Source organism: Lepisma saccharinum, chromosome 22 (genome assembly GCF_977018435.1).
Source record: "Lepisma saccharinum chromosome 22, izLepSacc3.1, whole genome shotgun sequence".
NCBI classification, from domain to species: Eukaryota; Metazoa; Arthropoda; class Insecta; order Zygentoma; family Lepismatidae; genus Lepisma; species Lepisma saccharinum.
In genome coordinates this window covers 50824909-50846258 of record NC_139250.1, presented here as the reverse complement: position 1 = coordinate 50846258, position 21350 = coordinate 50824909, and the positions used below count along the sequence as shown (strand labels likewise).

Here is a 21350-nt window from a genome sequence, read left to right as displayed (position 1 = left end):
GGTTCCGAAATTAGGTTCTAAAAACCTTAAATTAGGCTCGAAAAGTTTCGAAATAGGTTGCAAAAACACTTAATTTGGTACAAAATTCCTGAAAAATACTGGTTAGATACAATCGTTAAAAACAAAATTTCACTGGAATAACCAAATATTAATTTTCTAAACAAATTTTCATTTCTTTATATCATTTTCAAAATTATCTACAAATTATTATAATACTGCACTTGTGCTGTTTGAAAAAGTTACTTGTTGATATGAAAAATAATTTCGTATGTATAATTTGCTGCACAATATCAGGGTGGCTACTCACTTGGAATTCCTTGAATTCCGGGAATTACACGTGAATTATTGGCACCGAAAATTATGCGTGAATTATTGGCTCTGGAAATGTTTCATGAATTTTGGTAAGACATGAAATAAGGTACATGCGGATGTTTTCTCTATTCTATTTTTTCCTTCGTAGACGTTAAAAATTGCAACTTTTATTAATCCATATCCTTCTTGCGTTATCTCCACTCAAACTCCACCTTTTGTTTGTGAGGATCATTGCATGTGCTGAAAATTATCTTTCAACAGAAACATAGTCAGTAGTGCTAATTTGAATGGAGAATTTAGGGCGTGAACACCAAAAAGGACCAAACTGACGCGAAAGTGAGTGAGGCCGCACGGGTCAGAAGTTTGCACTTGGGACTGTGCAGGCAGTAGAAAAGATTGGGTGCCAAAACTCAGAATGGATTGGATTGATTTGTTGTTTTGAGTCCACTTTATGCACAGTAAGGCTAATCGGGACTGGACATACAGTTTAATGTGGGATCCGAACCACTATGTGCCTCCACCGGGAATCGAACCCGGGACCCCTTAATTACAAAAACTCAATATGGGGAGGGGAGCAATTACAGTTTACCTTATCTTAGTAGGCAAAGCTTAGCATTAAGAGTCTATAGTGCAGGGGTAAAAAGTAGGAGGGGGAACTGTCCCCTTTCGTCCCCACTGTCTGCAGGTAATAGTGACGTCAGATATTTTTGTTTTGTTTAAAGCTTTGATAAACATCATATACTTGGAAGGAGGGAAATCGACAGAAAACATGTTTCAAACACGCCAGTCATTGAATTATTTCGCCACCAAACCTAGTAAATACCTCTGTGAGATATAAAAATCCTGTAAAACCTAATAAATACATAAAAACCTAAAGAAAGGTTTAATTTAGGCACATACACCTAAATAGGTTCTAAGAAGCAAAATAGGTTATTTTAGGCACTATAAAACTTAGTCAGTTGTTTCGTTTTTTTAATGAAACGCCGATATAACTTGTTATTTCTTATTTACCTGAAAAGGAAAAAAAATAGGTTAAAAAACCTAAAATCCGACGTCTAGTTATAAGAGATGTTTAAAGTTGTTCACGCGCTATCTCGGCGCAGAGCCAAAACGAACACACTGTATTTACCCAATACGGCCTAAGCGCTACTTTAATAGATTTCTTTTTCACTGCAACCATGCTATTATTTGGATAAATGTCCAGAAATGTTTTCTCTTTAAAATCTTAACATTAGTCTTGCCCTTTTGCACACCATGGGAAACAATCGCAAACCTCAGGTGAAACATATTGTGTTCAGGTACCTTATTTGCTAACGAAGCTCTTACACATATTTAGATACATTACCTTAACTTTACAACAACACAAAACTTGTGGTTTTAATTTTACAAAATTCTTACATTACACATGTGACTTGCCGCTGCAATTTGTTTGGAATTCAAGACAATGGGCAGAAATTTTAATCAATTTTTTCAGGCCCCAGTTACCATTTAAAAATCACTTGAACTTGGCTACTTATTCCATCGTCCTGTAGTTGTTTCTATTTATAAGTTTGTAGATCGCAAAAATTACACCTCCAACAACAATTATTCCAATAATTATTACAACAGCTTTCCAAATTAGTTTCCATCCAAAGAAACCTAGAAAAGTATAAAATATTTTAAAAGGCACTCAGATATACATGAAAAGAAAAAAAATCAATCATAGGCATAGTATGGCGGATATTTATGATGTGCGACCAGTAATTGTTAATGATTTGGTGATTGATTGATTTGGTGTTTATGTCCACTTTATGCACTAAGGCTAATTGAGACTTGACTTACAGTTTAAAGTGAGATCCGAACCACTATGTGCCTTCACCGGGTATCGAATCCGGAACCCATTGATTACAATGAGACGACGCTACCACTGCGCCATCGGCGAGGCCAATAATAATAATTGTTAATTAATGAACTTGCATTTATGATGTGTAAAATAGTTACAAAATTACATGCAAAGAATCGTACGCATTTGTCAAGTAACAACATAGGAAACCAGCGTGCCCTTGGTATAAACTTGATGTGTCTGTGACTATGTGAAGTGTGGACGACTAGACATGGTCAGTGTCTCTCAAAAGTTTTTGGACAACGACATTTTAAAGTAGGCAACCCAAATTACGTAAGGCGCTGGTGGGTTGCGTGCGGAGTTAGGCTCAATTTAAGGGTTGCCATATGGAAAATATATATTTATGAAATACGCGAAAGGAATAAAATCAAGTGTTGTTGTATAAAACTCGAAATAAATATCAGTATTACATTTGTCGCAAATAAGAAATACTTTCGCAAAGAAAGAATATTGATTTTCTAGTATTTCATCGCTGATGAGTGATGAGTCTACACAAAGGACAAGAGGAGAGAGGAAACGAAAAGGGACAAAAAATGAGAGGAGAAAAGAGAGAGCGAAAGGGGAAGAGGAAAAGTAAGGAAAAATGACAGAACAGATGTGGATAAGAGAAGTAATAAGGAGAAAGCGAAAAGGTGCGAAGGGAGATGAGGAAAATGGAGCAAAGGGGAGAAGAGAGGAGGGAAACGAGATGAGAGGAGAGAAGAAGAGGAGGTTTGAGAGAAGAGGAGGAGACGAGAAGAGGGGAGTTAAGAGTAGAGTAAATGAGAGAAAATAAGAAGAACGAAAAGAAGAGGAGAAGAGTGCAGTGGAGTCGGAAATCTAAGATAGGAGAGCAGATGAGAGGAGTAGAGAAGATTGGGATTGAGAACAAGAGGCGAGAACAGGATGGAAAGCAATATGACATATAAGCAGAGCAGAATAAGGGGAAACAAGAAGGAAACGGAGAGGAGAAGGATATAAGAGAAAGGAGACAAGAGGAGAGAAGAGGTATTTGCAGAAAATATCGTCTCGGCGTCAAGAATTGATGCATTGATCAAATTATCGATATTCAATAATATTTTAAAATGTATTGCAGAATGTATTAATTCGGTGCAAAATGCCTTCTGGCTGAGTTCAGATCAAGATAAAATCTTCCACGTAAGATCTTTGATCTACCATCTTCCGTTCTTGGGAGTAGCTAGGAGGAGCTGACCAATGTGAAATGTAGATGTAACTCTCCTCCTACATGTAATGTGCAAAGATTACTTGTTTGTAACAAAAAAAAACAAAGGTAGTATGAATTGGCGCAAATATTTAATGGAGAATTGCACATGATGAAAACTTTTCATTCGATATTTGCGGAGGTATCCTTGCACTGAACTCGAGTGGGAAATGGGGTAAAATTAGTATATCCTGAATTACCAGAAATATAAATAGTTAATTTATTAATATTTGTCAATCTTTTTGAAGCAGTACACAATTATCGTTAGAGTATAATAATTCAGGATCTTATACGTGAAAATATCCCTTTGAACATGTGTCAATTAATTTATTTGTTTAATTTATTTTAGTAAATTCCAGATGCAGAACAATGTAGCCACTTTACACTGCTATTACAAATAATGTTACAATGCTATTGTTTAATAAAAGGAGAATTAAAAAAAAAGAACGCCTAGTAAGGAGACTCGAACCTGGGACCTCCAGATGTCCAGTCGAGAACTCTAACCACCACCCCACTCCTTTATCTTCCGTTGAAACAACAATTTTTATACCTATATTCAGTCACTCCAATATTATAAATTTCGTTGGATATTCATGTAGTTGAACCTTTACTTTAATTTTGAATTGCTTTTCTTGTCTTAGCAGCTATCTTCGAGAAAAAAAAATCGAAGTGATGAAGAAAAACTAGTGTATTGGTAGCTGTTGTGAAAATGCGAGTTATTTCTTCTAACTTATTATTGTTGGACATTATTAATGGAAAACATCTAGAGGCTTCTACATTGCAGGCCGCATTATGTACGCTTTATGCACAGTAAGGCTAATCGGGACTCAACCTACAGTTTAAAGTGGCCATATGATGTGTTAACCTAACCAAGTGCATGGGAAATTTTATCTTAATCCGCGATCGGTCGCGGGTAAGCGCGGGTAAGTGCCATTTTAACAGTATTTAAAATATTATCCTGTGGTGCTCTCTAGTTGACATTTAGAGATTCACGAGCGACCTGAACACATTTTTATGAGATGACGTAAACGCCTTTATTAGAGAGACCATTGTTGTGGAAATAGTGTTGTCAGAGTAAGCGCAGAGCACACACGCAACCGATTACGTTATATATTTTTTTATTTACATATGTGCATTATTTAGTCAATGTAGGTCTATCCTGTTTCTAGTGAGTTTTCGTATCTATATGTTTTTGTTGTGTTAATGGAAAATTCGAAAAGTGTCGCAGTGATTTTATATCATATCAGATTTCTGGAGATCAGATGGAACTACCTCAGAGTAACATGCGCTTTTGGTTAACGCTGAGACTTGTTGGCTTTGATGATGTACGAGGTGTGGCAATATAGTTTCCGGACTCATGCTGTAATTCTTTTATTGAAAAAATTAGATTATCGAAATGTTGTACCCTTCAATCTACATAGTCCCCTGCCCGATCCCTTCCCCGCTCTACGCGGATCTCCCACTGTTCGAAGTAGTGTTGCAGGTCAGTTTCTGATATGCTATTCAACAGTTGCGTCGCTTTGGCTTTCACTGTGTACACAGACTCAAACCGGTTTCCTTTTACTGCAAACTTGACTCTTGGGAAGAGTAAAAAGTCGCAAGGGGCTAGGTCCGGCGAGTACGGTTGATATTCCGACACTGGCATGTTGTGTTTCCCCAAAAAAGTCTTCACAGATAGCACGTTGTGAATTTACGCGTTGACCTGAAGAGGAATCCATGAGCCACATGTCTCATGTCTGATCTTTCTCTCACCCGTTCATGAAGGATCCCCAAAAGATTCTTATAATACAACTGATTGACAGTCTGACCTTCAGGCACGTAAGTAACGACCAATTTTAGCGACCTTCTCGATACTGATTTGAATTTTCGACGCCTTCTCTACCCTTTTTGAACTTCTTAAACTACTCGAAAACTCGTGTGCGAGATAAACACTGATCCCCAACAATTGCTTTCAACTAATTATAAGTTTCCATGGCGGATTTCCCACGTTTTGTGACATTAACATGTTGTTCCAGTTCCGAACTTAACATGATTGCGACGGAGCAGAGATGCACGGTCCGCTTCTAACAAATGCTACAGACAGACTGCTCCACGCATGTGCGTAAAGGTTTGTGCGCAGCAGAGGATAGTCCACAGGCCAGTATCCTACCCAGCTCTTTGTTATAGACGTGACCTGAAATGAATAAGAAAATCAATCCGGAAACTTTATTGCCACACCTCGAATACTATTCTGCTTGAAAACAAACATTTTGAAACAAAAATGTAATGAATAAGAAGGATTTTAATAAACAGTAGCCTGCTTTTCGGACACTTCCTGGCGAAATGTTCTTCATGTGCTGTGACCTCCGTCCTTTCCCTTTGTACCCCCATTCGATACCTGCGTTCCATGTCGGACATATTTCCGGGAATCCCTCACTTCTTGTGGGGATTCCCTGCCGCATGCATTTTCGACACGCGATTTGTGCATCATTCGCTCGCCCAGGTGTGTTTTCTTTGGGGATATCGTGCCGCATCTTCTTTATGAGTACTATTTGTCGGCATATGGAGGTGTGAAGTCCATTTTCACACTATGTCGGCATCCTCTAGCTCTCACACGGTGCGTCATTCGACAAAATTCCATTTACGTTTTCGTCTTCATTTCACTTGGCGATTCACCTCCTCTGCGTTGTAAACGGAATTTTGCACTACCCTGTATTGACTAAAACTGCGTTCAATATCGCAAGAAGGGCCTCCCCGATGGCACAGTGGTAGCGTCGTCGCCTTGTAATCAAGGGATCCCGGGTTCGATTCCCGGTGGAGGCATATGGTGGTTCGGATCCCACTTTAAACTGTAGGTCCAGTCCCGATTAGCCTTACTGTGCATAAAGTGGACTTACAACAACAAATCAATCCAATCCAATATCGCAAGAAGTAATGGGCGTATTTAAATTTTTGTCATTTATTCGCAAGAAATTGTAAAAGATAACTAGAATATGTAAAATATGAGCCAAAACCTAATATATGTACAAATATAGAAAATAAAAACTTAATTTTTCGAGTCTACATGCCATGATACGCAAAGATAATACAGGGTTGTCACAAAGTGGGCGTACACAGCAAAGGGTGTAGCCAGGATTGTCTGGGGTTTTATTTTCTGGGCCTAACCTTTATTTCCTCTGTGACGCCATGGTCGTATGCAGGATTTTCTTCAGGGAGGACCAAGGAAGGTATTTTTTCTCCACGGGGGCGGGGGGACAAAGAAGACATATTTTCCCTCATAATAGTAATGCTATCTCAAGAAACACTGCTTCAGTCTGAAATTACCGGGTGTTTCAACAGAAACGCCGTGATTTCAAATGACCCTAAAAAATATTTAGTATATTCACAGTAATAATTTGTATATGTTATGACTGACAAAAGTCTAAAATTTAATTTTTGGCAACCTATAAACCACATGAACGAAGGAGACACCTCTGTACGCACAAAAGGTTTTAGTATGGTGGTGTATCGAAACGTGGCTTGATTGGACCTTTCTTTTTTGATGGCTATGTCACATCAGAAAATTATTTGCAAATGCTGCAGGAATACTTCATTCCTGGTCTTCGACGGAAACGTTGTCCAATTCGTCAGCAATGGTTCCAGCAAGACGGAGCTAGGCTGCATACAACTGAACCTGTCCTGACAATCGCTACACACATTTATTTCAAAATGGTTTAGAGTGGCCTCCAACTAGCCCTGATTTAAACCCGTGATACTATTTCTTGTGGGGTTTCCTAAAGCAGGGAGTTTTCAAACGAGGACTCCGATTACTAGATGATTTGAAAGCAAACATCGAACAGTGTACTGCACAAGTAAGTCGTGCAACCCTTGGTCACGTATTTGACAACATGTGCAACGAGGTGCAAGAAGTGATAAATCGTCAAGGTGGACATTTCGAACATGTCTTCCATTACACTTTTGCGTTTTCTCTATCAGATGATGTAATTTTTTTTTTTTGAGTAGTCATAAATATTTTAAAATGCCATTTGAAATCACGGCGTTTCTGTTGAAACACCCGGTATAATGTTTCTTCAACGCCCTTATAATAATTAACATAAATTAGTGTGACTAAAATGACAGTATGTCTGAAGTATAGACTTTTTTGGTAGACATTCCTTTCTAGGGGGGGCCTCTCCGTTGGCGCAGTGGTAGCGTCGTCGCCTTGTAGTGAAGGGGTGCCGGGTTCGATACCCGGTGGAGGCTCATAGTGGTTCGGATCACACTTTAAACTGTCGGTCCAGTCCCGATTAACCTTTCTGTGCACAAAGTGGACACTAACTCAACCAACCAACCAACTTTCTAGGGGAGGGGCTTCCGGACATATATGTGTGACACACAGTTGTATCTTACAACTGCAGATTCAGCATATTTAACCTACCCAAGGATATGGTGGAGTTGATGAATTTCAAAATATTTTAAGATATAGCAATCGAATGAGAAGTCAAAGGTGACGATTCTTCAATTGACTACCTCGACTAATATTATTAAAACGACTAATTAATTCGACTAACATTAGTGACAAAAATTAGTCTACTACCGTACAGTCAACCAAACCAGTTCCCACGTTACATCACACACAAGCACACACAAACACACACACACACACACACACACACCATATAGCAAACTTCAAACTTACAAAACTTTGGAAAATGCAATTTTCGATGTTTGACGGATTTACCTTTTGAAACAGGCGATTTCCTTCCAACGGCGCCGGAGAGCACTCCCTTCGCCACTTTCCCTGCTACACCCTTTCCCGTTTTGGCCTCCGTACTCTGCAACTGGACAACTGAAAAGGACAGGTTGAATAAAACCTTAAATTTTCAAGCATTTCCAAATAATGAAATTTCACACTTTCCAAATAATACAATTGGAACGAGAAAGATTACAATCAGAGATTTTGCTTAACACCAATCACTGGAACATATAATCTGCCTCCTTCCGTTATTTATAAAATTTACACGTATGCAATACATTTCTCATTTCGGAGCTCATCTTTTTCAATATTGACTGGTTTTAGCTCTAACCTCTTTTACCCAGCTTAGGCCTTGAATTTTCAAGGACTTAACGCAAGCTGCCCTCAGAATTCTTCATAATTATGTGTTGTGGCGAAAATTCCTCAAATTACTCAGCATGGTTGCTCTAACTGTTGGTACATTATAGTTGTCTTGAAAGCCGATAAGGTGAGATCGTTAATTGAGAAAGCAAAACTCTAACAGTTAAACCCTTTTCCTGCGTTTATACTTATTTTTTTACGTAATGAATCATTTATGTATTGATAGCAGGCGTTACTGTTATTCTTATGATCATCATTATTATTGAAATGGAATTAATTTTCTTATTAAGTACTAGGTGATTCCGCCGCCCCCCGTGGCGGAGTGGTTAGCACATCGCGCTACGACGCCAGGTGTCCCAGGTTTGAATCCCGGCCTGGACATGGATGATTGTGAGTGTCCATTCATCAATTTCCTCGTATCATCGCCATCTTCGCAAATTAGCCAAAAGTGATACAGAAAGCGAAGTAAAAGAATGCAAATCAATCAATCAATAAGTGATTCCATGCAACATGTATTTCATGAAAATATAGAGGAATACAAGGTTAAAATCTAAAAGTGAATTAATACCCTCATTGTGGTAGAAATTTTTGTGTGTGTAATTTATTGTATCGTTTCCTTTTTACAAATCTGTAGGAGAAGAAAGGAAAGTCTGATTTTTGCATTTGTTGATGAAAAAAATCACGACTAAGATGTGTATGCAGACGATAAAGAAACCAGTAATTAAAAAAGGAACAAGTGATGGCATAACAGCAATTTGTGAAATTATATATATACCATGCTTGATTAATTGCATCTACGGAATTCAACTCCTTGATTTTTAACATTTCACTCTACATAGTGAATATTGTTGCCAATGAACTAAGATTATATCTTGGCAGTTTATTTATTGGGCCCAATCTTGTTCTCTCTCTGCATTTGCAACTGTATGAATACTCAGCATTAGGGTGATATCTGGAAGGGGGAGAGGGAACGGAATCCCCCATCCTGCTTGCTAATTTTTTATACTTGGAGTGAACCAACACACACACACACAAAGACCCCTCATATATATATATATATATATATATATATATATATATATATATATATATATATATATATATATGTAAAGGTAAAGTGCTCCCCTGTGCTTAGCACAACGCCATGAAGGCGTATAGGGGGTGTGGGGGTAACGCCCCACACTTTCTTGATCCGGTCGTGAGTGGGGTCAGCATCACGCCCCTGACCGCCTTTACCCCCCAGGGTTTCCCCCAGGTACCCATGTTATTCGACGCGGGATCGAACCCGGGACCTTGACCATGGTAGTCAGACGCGTTACCGACTGAGCCACCGCGGCCACTTATATATATATGCGTGTTTATAAATGAATGGTGCGGTTAATAAAATTAATAATAAATCTATTTATTACCTTACACGGGTAAAACCTACACCGTAAGCAGTGGCAACTGCGAAAGATTCTGATCCATTATTCACAATCCTTCAATATGCGCACCATTGGTCACACAACACACATCGACGCGGTAATCAAATTCATTCCATACTCGCTGTAGATCGTCCACCGTGATGGTTTGCAGTGCATTAGTTATCCGTTCACAAACTTCCTCCAGGGACACGGGCATTGGCGGTACATAAACTTTGTCTTTAACAAACCCCCAAAGAAAGAAATCGCATGGTGTTAAATCCGGCGAACCGGGTGGCTAGGGTAGAAGGTTGGTGTATTCTTTTGCTGCACGTCCAATCCAGCGATGGTGAAGAACACGATTAAGAACCTCTCTCACATTCCTGTGAAAATGGGGCGGAGCACCGTCAAGTTGCAAAATGTAATCATCGTAATTGGTGTTAAGCTGGGGTAACAACCAGGTTTCCAACATGTCTAGAAATGATTCACCGGTGACTGTTGCTTCTTCGAAGAAAAATGGGTTGTGCACTTGCTCCCGGGAAACCGCACAGAAAACGTTCACTTTTGGAGAGTCACGCTGATGCTCTATCTGGGTAAGTGGTTTCTCGCTTCCCCAGATATAGACATTGTGTTTGTTCACCTTGCCACTTACATGGAAAGTGGCCTCATCACTGAAGATGAGTCTTTCTACAAAACCATTTTCTTCTTCCATTTTCAACTGCATCTCTTCACAGAATTCACGCCTTATAAATTTGTCTCTTGGTTTAAGGGCCTGCACTATTCGCAGTTTGTACGGTTTAAAACATAGTCGCTTACGCAACACCTTCCACACCGTATTCTTTGGCAAGTCCAATTCCCTGCTTGCTTTATTAAGTGACTTCCGAGAACTTCGCTGAAACTCCTGGCACACTCTTTCAACGTTTTCATCGGACACACGAGGTCGACCAGAACTCTTCCCTTTACACAAGCATCCAGTTTCCACGAATTGTCGGTACCATCGATTTATGTTATTCTTGTGTGGTGGGTCTTTCCTAAACCGTGCACGAAACTCACGTTGTACTGTTACCACAGATCTGGACACCTCAAAACGGAGCACACAGAAAGCCTTTTCCTGTTGCGACGCCATCTCGGAACTAACGCTCGCTGCAGAAACTGACTGACTCGGAATGAAAATGACGATGCGGCTCCACAGCAAGCATTACAAGCAAACAGCAGGTAGCGCATCAAAAACTTGAATAGTTGCCACTGCTTACGGTGTAGGTTTTACCCGTGTAAGGTAATAAATAGATTTATTATTAATTTTTATAACCGCACCATTCATTTATAAACACGCTGTATATACAGGGTGTCGCAAAACTCTTTCAACAAACGATTGAGTGCTGGTAGATATCATAAAAACAAGTAACTTTTCCCTATAAAGTTTACCTCGAAAGCGCTTAGTTTCTGCGCTATAAGCGCTTAAAATCTATCCTGTACGTATGCAACCCAACACAGCAAACGCTTGCTCTGACATATCTACCAGGGGCGCGTGGCAGGGTTGCCACTAGCGTTCCTCGTTAAGAAAGACGACTTCAAAACAACAACTTGGGAGTCTTGCCTGAGCAAGATCCAAAACATTAACGTTACTTGCGATGTTGTAATAAACATTGACAGTATTTATAAACTGATCAAGACAAATAATGGGCAGACTGAAATTCAAGATTACTCATTCTAAAATATCTCCATAATTGATTGATTGATTGATTTGGTTAATTTTAATTCGCTTGTCTGCCAATTTGGCTAATCGCGAAGATGTGGATGATATGATGAAATAACAAATGACACCAATGTCTAGGCCAGGATTTAAACCCGAGACACCTGGCACCGTAGCGAGCTGTGCTAACCACATCACCACGGAGTGTTTCGTGTATCATGCAATATCAACAATTGCAAGGGACACATGAGATAGGGGAAATGCACGAACGAACAAATGTAAACATGGTGTGTTTGCTGCCTCGTTTCGAACACGCAGACTGTAATATTATTGCAATTTATTTATTATAAAATTGTGAACTAGCTCTATGCCGAATCGAGTTTGTTATAAAAAGCAGGCAAACCTCTATACTGAAGAGAAACAAAAATCTCCGGCTGATGAATATTCTTGAGCCACTTCGGTGACAGTACGTTTAGTAATCAATACATGATCTCTCTACCGCATGTTCCGGAAACGAGTTCAGACCTGGACAAAGGTGTCAGTGGATTTTTCGTCCTCGTATTTACTATTTGCCTGAAAGTGCAGCAAAATTACGCACAATGAGAAGAATAGAAATTCACAAGAATTATCCCGGCAATTCATCTAGACGTCAGAATCTCGGTTGTTTGCTACAAAACGTTGTTTCCAGGGTGAACTAAAAGTTGGCATTTTGGTGCTTTCCGAAAATGTTACTCTTACATTTCAATGTTGATATCAAGTTGCCACAATGAATGATAAATATGTACAATTTATGACGTGTACTCAATGGTTTCCTTTTGATTATACAGGGTGTCCCACTAGCTTTCGAACCCGAAAAAAGCGTTATAATTTCCGAACAAACATACATAGGAAAATGAAATTCACAATACACGTACCTTGTTTCATGCTGAATACATGATCGTCACAGCAGGTACTGCAAGTGTCTTCCCTGGACGTCCAGACATGTTTATACACGGCATTCCATTTTGTGAAAAGTTCGATGTAGAGTCTTCGGTGTAATCTCGTGAATCGCATTCTCGATGTTGTTTCGCAACTCTTGCAGTGATCGTAGTTTGTTACTGTAGGCACAACCTCTAAGGAAACCCCATAAAAAGAAATCCGGAGGTAACAAATCTGGGGATCTTGGCGGTCACAATCCTTTGGAGATGATTCTGTCACCAAAAAAGGACTCAATTTCTGCCATAGACACGTTTGAAGTATGGAATGTCGCTCCGTCTTGTTGGAAATAACAGCGACGCAGTTATTCATCATCCAGCTGATTCACAAATGCACTGAAGATGTGTAAGTAAACTTGTGAGTTTACTGTATCTTCAAAGATGATGGGTCCAATGATACGCTGTCGGGAAATTGCACACCAAACTCCCACCTTCAATGGTCCTTTACGGCGTCCAAATTCACATTGAACGGTCTGATACAATCCCGATATCCAATATTTCTTGACAATGAACACGCGTTCTGGTACGGGTACCGATCCATCCTCGCGATGCAGGGACTCGCGCACCACACTAACCCACTAACCCACACGCATCACTTCCCTTGGCGCCACCTACCGTCTTTGTTTTGACGCGTGCGTTTATTTTCAATCCTGCCTCGTGTTCAGCATGAAACAAGGTACGTGTATTGTGAATTTCATTTTCCTATGTATGTTTGTTCGGAAATTATAACGTTTTTTTCGGGTTCGAAAGCTAGTGGGACACCCGTTATTTGATGATAAGAATGCGAAGCAAAGACACAAAATGAGAAAACTAATTCCCAGACATGAAAAGAGTGTAAATTACGATGATTTGGCGATAACTCTGAGACCAGTACAAGAGCTGTTGGTCACGAGTTTGTAGTGGATCATAGGTTATTGTGTACAGTTGTTCATGACGAAGAACTTCACCCGTATCACTATCAGAGGGAGCATGCAATGTGTCCACAAGATTTTGGTAATCGAGTTCGATTTGTTACTTGGTTTTTAGATCAATGTGCACTATTGCCCGACTTTCCTTCAAGAATCCTCTTCACTGACGAGGCAATCTTCACGCGGGAAGGCATATTTAACACGCATAATAGCCATATGTAGGAAAGAAGAAATCCTTACGCAACATTCGCACATGGGCATCAACAGCATTACAGTGTAAATGTGTGGGCAGGTATCATTGACAACCATTTAGTTGGTCCCTATTTGCTGCCTGATCGTGTAAATGTTGAGGTATATCGTGTGTTTCTTCACCACACCTTGCCTGAGCTGCTTGAGGAAGTCCCGTTAAACATTAGACAGATTATGTGGTTCCAGCACGACGGCGTAACTTTCTGAAATATTTCCAGGGCGTTGGATTGGTCGCGAAGGCATGGATGTTTGTGAGTGTCCATTCATCAATTTCATCACGTCATCACTCATCCCCATCTTCCCAAATTAGCCAAAAGTGGCACAAAAAGCGAAGTAAAGTAAAGCAAATCAATCAATCATTAAATTAAAAGAGCCTTGCAATGATTTCCTTATGAGACGAACACGATTAGCAATAACGCTAGCACAGATAGGAATAATTTTCAAATAAATCGCAATAATATTACAGTCTGCGTGTTCGAAACGAGGCAGCAAACACACCATGTTTACATTTGTTCGTTCGCGCATTTCCCCTATCTCATGTGTCCCTTGCAATTGTTGATATTGCATGATACACGAAACACTCCATGGTGATGTGGTTAGCACAGCTCGCTACGGTGCCAGGTGTCTCGGGTTTAAATTCCTGGCCTAGACATTGGTGTCATTTGTTATTTCATCATATCATCCTCATCTTCGCGATTAGCCAAATTGGCAGACAAGCGAATTAAAATTAACCAAATCAATCAATCAATCAATTATGGAGATATTTTAGAATGAGTAATCTTGAATTTCAGTCTGCCCATTATTTGTCTTGATCAGTTTATAAATACTGTCAATGTTTATTACAACATCGCAAGTATCATTAATGTTTTGGATTTTGCTCAGGCAAGACTCCCAAGTTGTTGTTTTGAAGTCGTCCTTCTTAACGAGGAACGCTAGTGGCAACCCTGCCACGTGCCCCTGGTAGTTATGTCAGAGCAAGCGTTTGCTGTGTTGGGTTGCATACGTACAGGATAGATTTTAAGCGCTTATAGCGCAGAAACTAAGCGCTTTCGAGGTAAACTTTATAGAGAAAAGTTACTTGTTTTTATGATATCTACCAGCGCCCAAGCGTTGTTGAAAGAGTTTTGCGACACCCTGTATATAATGTCACTATATTTCCCCCTTAATATTTCAGTAACTAACGAATTAACACTATCAAAACAGAAACAATAAATCAAATTTACTCATTCACAAAAATGAACAAAAATTATTATATGAAATCTGCTCATGTATTTGGTTTCGATTTGTAGTCATTTGTTCTGAGGCTCTGTCCCTGCTCATCAAGAAGTACTTCTGTTACTCTCAAAATGTTTGAAAACACCTGTTCTAGACAATGGACATTAACATTACATGCTAATGAAGGACCATTGCCACTAATATTCAGAACAATAGTAATTTCCAATTATAAATTTTTGCTCTCTATTTTGTAGGTAAATGTACGTGTTTGTTGGATGAAGTTCGCGTCCCGGATTCTTAGTGTTCATCTCATGTGCTGGTACGGCGCGGGAGCTCTCTGTCCCGCAGGGAAATGCTCCTTGTAATTATCGTTGCAACTATTCAACTTTTTCTTGACTCGATCTGCATACCATTCTGGCAGGGTTGTTAAGGGTTCAGGAATTTTAAATAAAATCAATGGCCCAGGAGAGAAAATGAGCAAACGTAAATGGGTTCTGCACCGTAAATTACTGTTTTATCTGTAAAACATTTCAATTCGGTCCAGGAACCTTTTTTCGAGATGAATTCAAATGCGGTACAGAAACCTTTTTTCAATGAAACAATACGCAACTTGTACCGAATTTAAATTTTGAGAGATAAGAGGTTCCAGTCCTGCAGCGGGACACAATAGAACCCCTTAGAATTTATGGGTTCCTGGACCTTCAACAACCCTGCATTCTGGGAAGGACAGGAGGCAACCTTTGAGGGTCAACCTTCTCTCGCAAACATTTATATGTTCCGAACTACACCGAATAATGGTCCGAGATTCTATGACAAAATATTTTGCAAGAAGTGGGGCACGACCATTCTTTCTTTTACAAAAATATTGCTGGTATTATAAGTACAGTAGAGCGTCGATTATCCGAAGTAATTGGGGGACATGGGTGTTCGGAAAACTAGTTTGTTCGGATAATCGAACTGTACATGTTTATTTGCCAAAAAGAAGTACTGTACAGTAAATTTATTCATATAAGTATTACAAAGTAACGTACAAAGGCAACTTTAGTAGGAATATATAGTATGTGGTACAGTTTATTAAACAAAAATATGTACATATTACATACGCATTTTGCATGAACAATACATACACCGACAGAAGTGTGCTGATTGTTGAAACACAGCGACTGGCGGCTTGGCCGGTCAGCAGCGCCTTATGAAGGCCCCATTAGAAGCAATGTTCCGCCAGCGGTGGCTCAGTGCGGCGACTACTGTGGGTAACTTGGTTTGGGAGTGAGGGGGGTGATGGACGGTAGGGTGGGAGAGTAACAGGTGCGAGCGAGTACACAGTTCGGTTAAGCGGTCGTTCGGTTGACCGACGTTCGGATAATCGATGCTCTACTGTACTTAAGACTTATTTATTAATAAACTGCCTTCGTGCACAATTGAATCGTTTATTTCAGCCACCCCAGTCCCCCTTGTGGACCACTTCTGGGGAAAACGATATTCGTAGAGCCTTATGTAGCCCTTGCCAATACGCATCAAGGGCTGCATAAAATTGTACAAACATAATTTTCGCCGGAAGTGGTCTATTTGATTTGATGTTTTAAGTCCACTTTATGCACAGTAAGGCTAATTGGGACTGGACCTACAGTTTAAAGTGGGATCCGAACCACTACGTGCCTCCACCGGGAAACGAACCCGGGACCCCTTGACCGAAAGTGGTCGAGAAGGGGGTTTCTAAATAAACGATTTAATTAGAATGCACGGAATACTAGTGAATATATGTTATACCGGGTGTTTCATAAATAATTGAGGGTTACAAAAATGTGTTGCAAGTAAAATATTGAACTTATTTTAGTGAAATAAAGACTGTGAGTGCCACAATAATTCAGACACCGTTTTCCACGTTAAACTGTGAAATGTGCCATGATTGATAATGTGGTAATCGTGTCCGGTAGCCCTCTAAGTAGTTCAAAGACCTCTTTAGGTCACTAGTGTGAACGTTCGTACGGGCTGATGTGCTGAACGATGCGATTTCCCAACACTTTCGCTTTTGGCACTTACAACGTTTACCAATTTTAGTCCTCAATATTTGTACCGAAAAACCCTTATGCGACGATTATGTGGTGAAGTACGGTATTTCGAGGCCAAAGTAACGAAAGTAAGATATTTTTTTTTTTTTGTACTGAATCTACAAACTACAGTCTTCTACATTCACATGTTTATAAATCTCACAGTTAATTTGTTTTCAGTGCCACCCCCATCTCTCTTCCTCTCTTTCTCTCTATACACAAGCTAGGGGTCCAGGGTTCGAATCTCTGGGCATGGATATTTGTAAGTGTCCATTCATCAATTTCATCATGTCACCACCATGTCTTCGCAAATTATCTAAAACTGGCACAAAAAGCGAAGTAAAATAAAACAAATGAAAATAAAATAAATCACTATACACAACCCCCCCCCCACATCCACACATCCAGGGCATCTCTGAGGCCACCGAAAGAAAAGTATCGCAAGATGGGAAGTGAGTACAGCTACCAGGCATTTGCAGCTGCGCGCACTGCTTTGGTCCGCCCATTCGCTTTCTCTCCTTGTGGTCCGTTGTGTGAAGCCTTGCTCCACACATTTCAGAGACAGAGTGTACACATACACATACATTATACAATAGCCATAAACCTTAAATAATAATAATAATTATTATTATTATTATTCGTGGTGGCTCTACAACCCTTGAAGGGCCTTGGCCTATCTCCCGACTGCCAGTCCCCCTCCCACAATCCTACCTAGATGTGTGGAGATCTTCAACCGGTAATGGGGTGACTTGGGGGTCAGCACGTCGCACCCTCAGCCGTTATAGGAGATTTCCCAGACCGGACTACGTACTTCCCCAATTCCCTCACGATGGTGGGTTGCCCCCGGTCTTATCCACAGGCCGAAATACCAGAGACTGAAACCAGGCGGACTCGAACCCATGCCGTCCCGCAGTCGAAGTCTAAAGAACAGCGCCTTAGATCGCGCGACCACGGAGGAGGACTTTAAACCTTAAGGAGCATATAAATACAAACACTTTGCTTACCTGTAAATACAAAAAGAACGCTCGCCAGGAGACCCAGACAGCAAACGTGCTTCATATTTGTCCTTATGTAATGTGCATCAGCAGACTCTCAGTTTGAGGACTTAGAATTCGTTCTGAAATTATATGTTCATATGTGTATTATATGCATGTAATAAAGTTCATGTAAAATTAAACTTTTGGGGAGAAGGAGAGGATGCGATTTACTGCTGGATTGAGACGCAGAAAGAAAATGCATATACATTACATTTTGTCACTCCTTTTTTCTGGCCGGGAAGATAGGACTTATAATACACCAAAGGAGATCATGGAAATAGTATAGAAAGCGCATACTCAATTGTTTTGTTTGTTCTTACTTTGTATTATAAACATCTAAGTTCAAACACTCTTGATATCATCAAAGGCTCTAATTATTTGACCCTAGATCGTAAAGAAATGATTCATAAATTCGTGTAATGGAAACTACAAGTTTAATTTTCTAGACAATACTAAATTTCAGGATTACCTTTTAATGCTTTGCTCACCGTATTATAAAGCACAAAAGTGCGTGACGTGAAAGGCGGTCCCTGATTGTTTACAGAGACGTTACGCACGTACAGAGAATGCAACAAATTTGTCTATGGTAGCTGCGAGAGAGATCAAGAGAGCACGGAGCACCTGTCCGCAGTATAGTATGGTGTATTATTTTTTTAAAAAATTGAACACAATTTTCTGAAAAAAAAAACCGTTAGTATGTATTTGCCTATGGTTAGGGTATTATTCAAATCTCCTGGTGCCATATCAGTTAAGTTAAGCCTGTAGAACAAGGTGCGCACAGCACATCCTCCCACGACATCGTAACTCGCCACAGCTGTTGTCTGGTTGGTGTGCGGCGTATTCTCGGCTCTCCACTCCCCTTGCCAGCATGTAGGCAACCTGCCGCAAGAATAGACAAGAGATATAGTAACGGGCATTTCCACTATTTTCCCATCATTTTAAACATCTGCATCAAAGGTAAATAACATCTGTCGCTATTTAATGAGGCTTTCAAAGTTGCGTTACAGTTACTTGAAACAAATGTGTGCCATTTTCGTACGCCACATAAATCGTTCAGTTTTCCATTGTATTAACTGTGTACTCTGCGTTCTACAAGGAGGGGAAGTTTTACGACAGACATAAGTTCATAGTTAATGCAATGGCAAACTGAACGATATTAATGATCAATATTCTTGGCTCCGTACAAGGCTAATGAAACACATATTCACATAGGCAACCCTTATTGCAGTTCAATGTGCATGATTTGTATTTTCTACATCGTATTTTTCTTGTCTCATATCGATTTTCTGTCACTTTTGGCCAAAAACCACCATAATTATAAATGCCATTAGATTAAACTGATGGAACTTCTCGTACTAAGAAACGTTCATTTCTAAGTCGAGATTCGAACCTGAAAACCTTCGTAGGGATATCCTGACTTCGTCGTCAACATGTTACTGTCCTTTGAATACGCTTTAATTGTTCTATATTTAACTTTATAAAACGTTCACATAACTTTGCGATTATATTTTAAAATCTGATGCATACTGATTTAACCACGTACGATTTTTAGTATTCTTTGTGCATTTTTACTTATTTTGTAAATATTAAAATTATAAGGAAGCAATAATTCATCATTAACTGAATGTATTTTGTAGACCAAGTGCAGCATAAACGACGGTTGTTAGTCAATGCGTCGAAACGCTTCTCTCTTGTTAACTAGATTTGTTTCTACTACTACAACAATTATTAAATCTCTTCCTAATTTCCATATCTCTAATATGCGTCAAAACTCAAAATATGGATTTCTGCAGAGAATGAAACGATCAGAATAACTCTGTAAAATAATGCAGAATTTTTTTTAAAACAAATCTTGTGGGCGGGAACTGTATATTAAGACTGTTTTTGATTATTTTAGCCCTTCCAAAAAAAAAACCGATATAAATTTTAAATTTGGATTTATTACTTAGTTGCAAAAATTCTGAGGAAAATAACAACAACATGTTATCAAATATATGAGATTTATATTTCTTGGGTTTGTAATTAAAATCTTATTGACGGCAACTTTACATTATGCCGCTTTAAACTTTTATACCCCTACTGCATACAGCCTTTACAAATAGCAGTTTTTGTATACTAAGATACACAAATATTAAGATTATGCGGTTGAAAGCAGAAGAGACAGAAAAAAAAAACACATTTCGAGAGAATAAATATAGTTTTTTTATGAAACTGTAACTAACGAATAGTCTTCATGATGCGAGTAGACCCTCAACTCTCGTCCTTCCTCTTCAATTTTTATTTTGGGGGAAGGAAGAGGGAGACGAATAAGATAATTCGTATTCTTTCGTGTATTTATACATACGTATATTGGGCTACTAAAATATATATTTTTGAGGGTGTCTGCATGTGGGAAAGCGAGAGGAAGAGAAATATAAATGTGGAAAGAGAAGAAAAAGAGTGTTGCTTTTAGTTTTAGAAAATGTTGTGTCTGATATCTAGTAAATAATTACTATCTTTCGTGTATTTATACATACGTATATCTATCCAGGATCCCAGGTCCGATGACCGGTAGAGGCACATAGTGGTTAAACTTTAGGTTCAGTGCCGATCAGACTAATTGTCCATGAAGCGAACTTAAAACTCGGTTCGAAATAACATCTTGCTCCTAGGATTTTTTATATGTTTACATGCTTCTAGATCACTGAAAACACCTATTCCAAATTTGTACTTATAATATTTCTCTTTCTAAAGAAAATAACGCGACAATTTTGAAAAGTTGAACACTCGCATAAAGGAAACTTACCGCCAAGAAAACAATATCATCGTGTGGCTATAGAAAATTGCGACCTGAGAGCTGTACACTCTGCACTTAGGATGGCTGAAATATTCGTAACCCACTGTCAGCTGTGGCCGATCGATCGGTGAAGCTTCAGGAACAAATGAACGTCTGGCTGCGTCGGAAGCTGGGGGGGGGGGGGGGGGGGGCGAGGGAAAGAGGAGAAGGAAAATGTTAATTCACGGTTTAAATATTCCTCATTGCTGCGCAACAAAGGTTTTGTTTCCTGTATTCCGTGTGGTCTTTGTGATAGCCGGGGACGTACTAGGTATATACATATATGGAACACACTTGCATGCATCACCCACAGTTTCTGAGAAATTAGCCATATTTGAACTGGTCAGGCCAGGAAATTGTGGATTGTGGTACTAATAGGAACATTTTGTTTTATGTATTTGCAACACTGGGAATTTTTCCATGTGTGAATGAATTGAAATTCTAGGGTGCGACCATTTTGCACCCTTCAATGCATACGGAGAAATATCCCCGTATTTAAATTTCCTTCTTTAAGGGAGATTTTGTTTGATTGATTGATT

General features: G+C 39.4%; 1 long non-coding RNA gene across 1 annotated transcript; it reads right to left on the bottom strand.

Annotated features, from left to right (window-relative positions):
- Positions 1-1598: 1598 nt before the first annotated feature.
- Positions 1599-20868, bottom strand: LOC146005018 (uncharacterized). The gene is made up of 4 exons (XR_014443979.1): positions 20782-20868; positions 17964-18076; positions 8095-8202; positions 1599-1950 (listed from the first exon to the last, which is right to left on the bottom strand). It is a non-coding gene; the product is annotated as an uncharacterized LOC146005018 (long non-coding RNA).
- Positions 20869-21350: the final 482 nt, after the last annotated feature.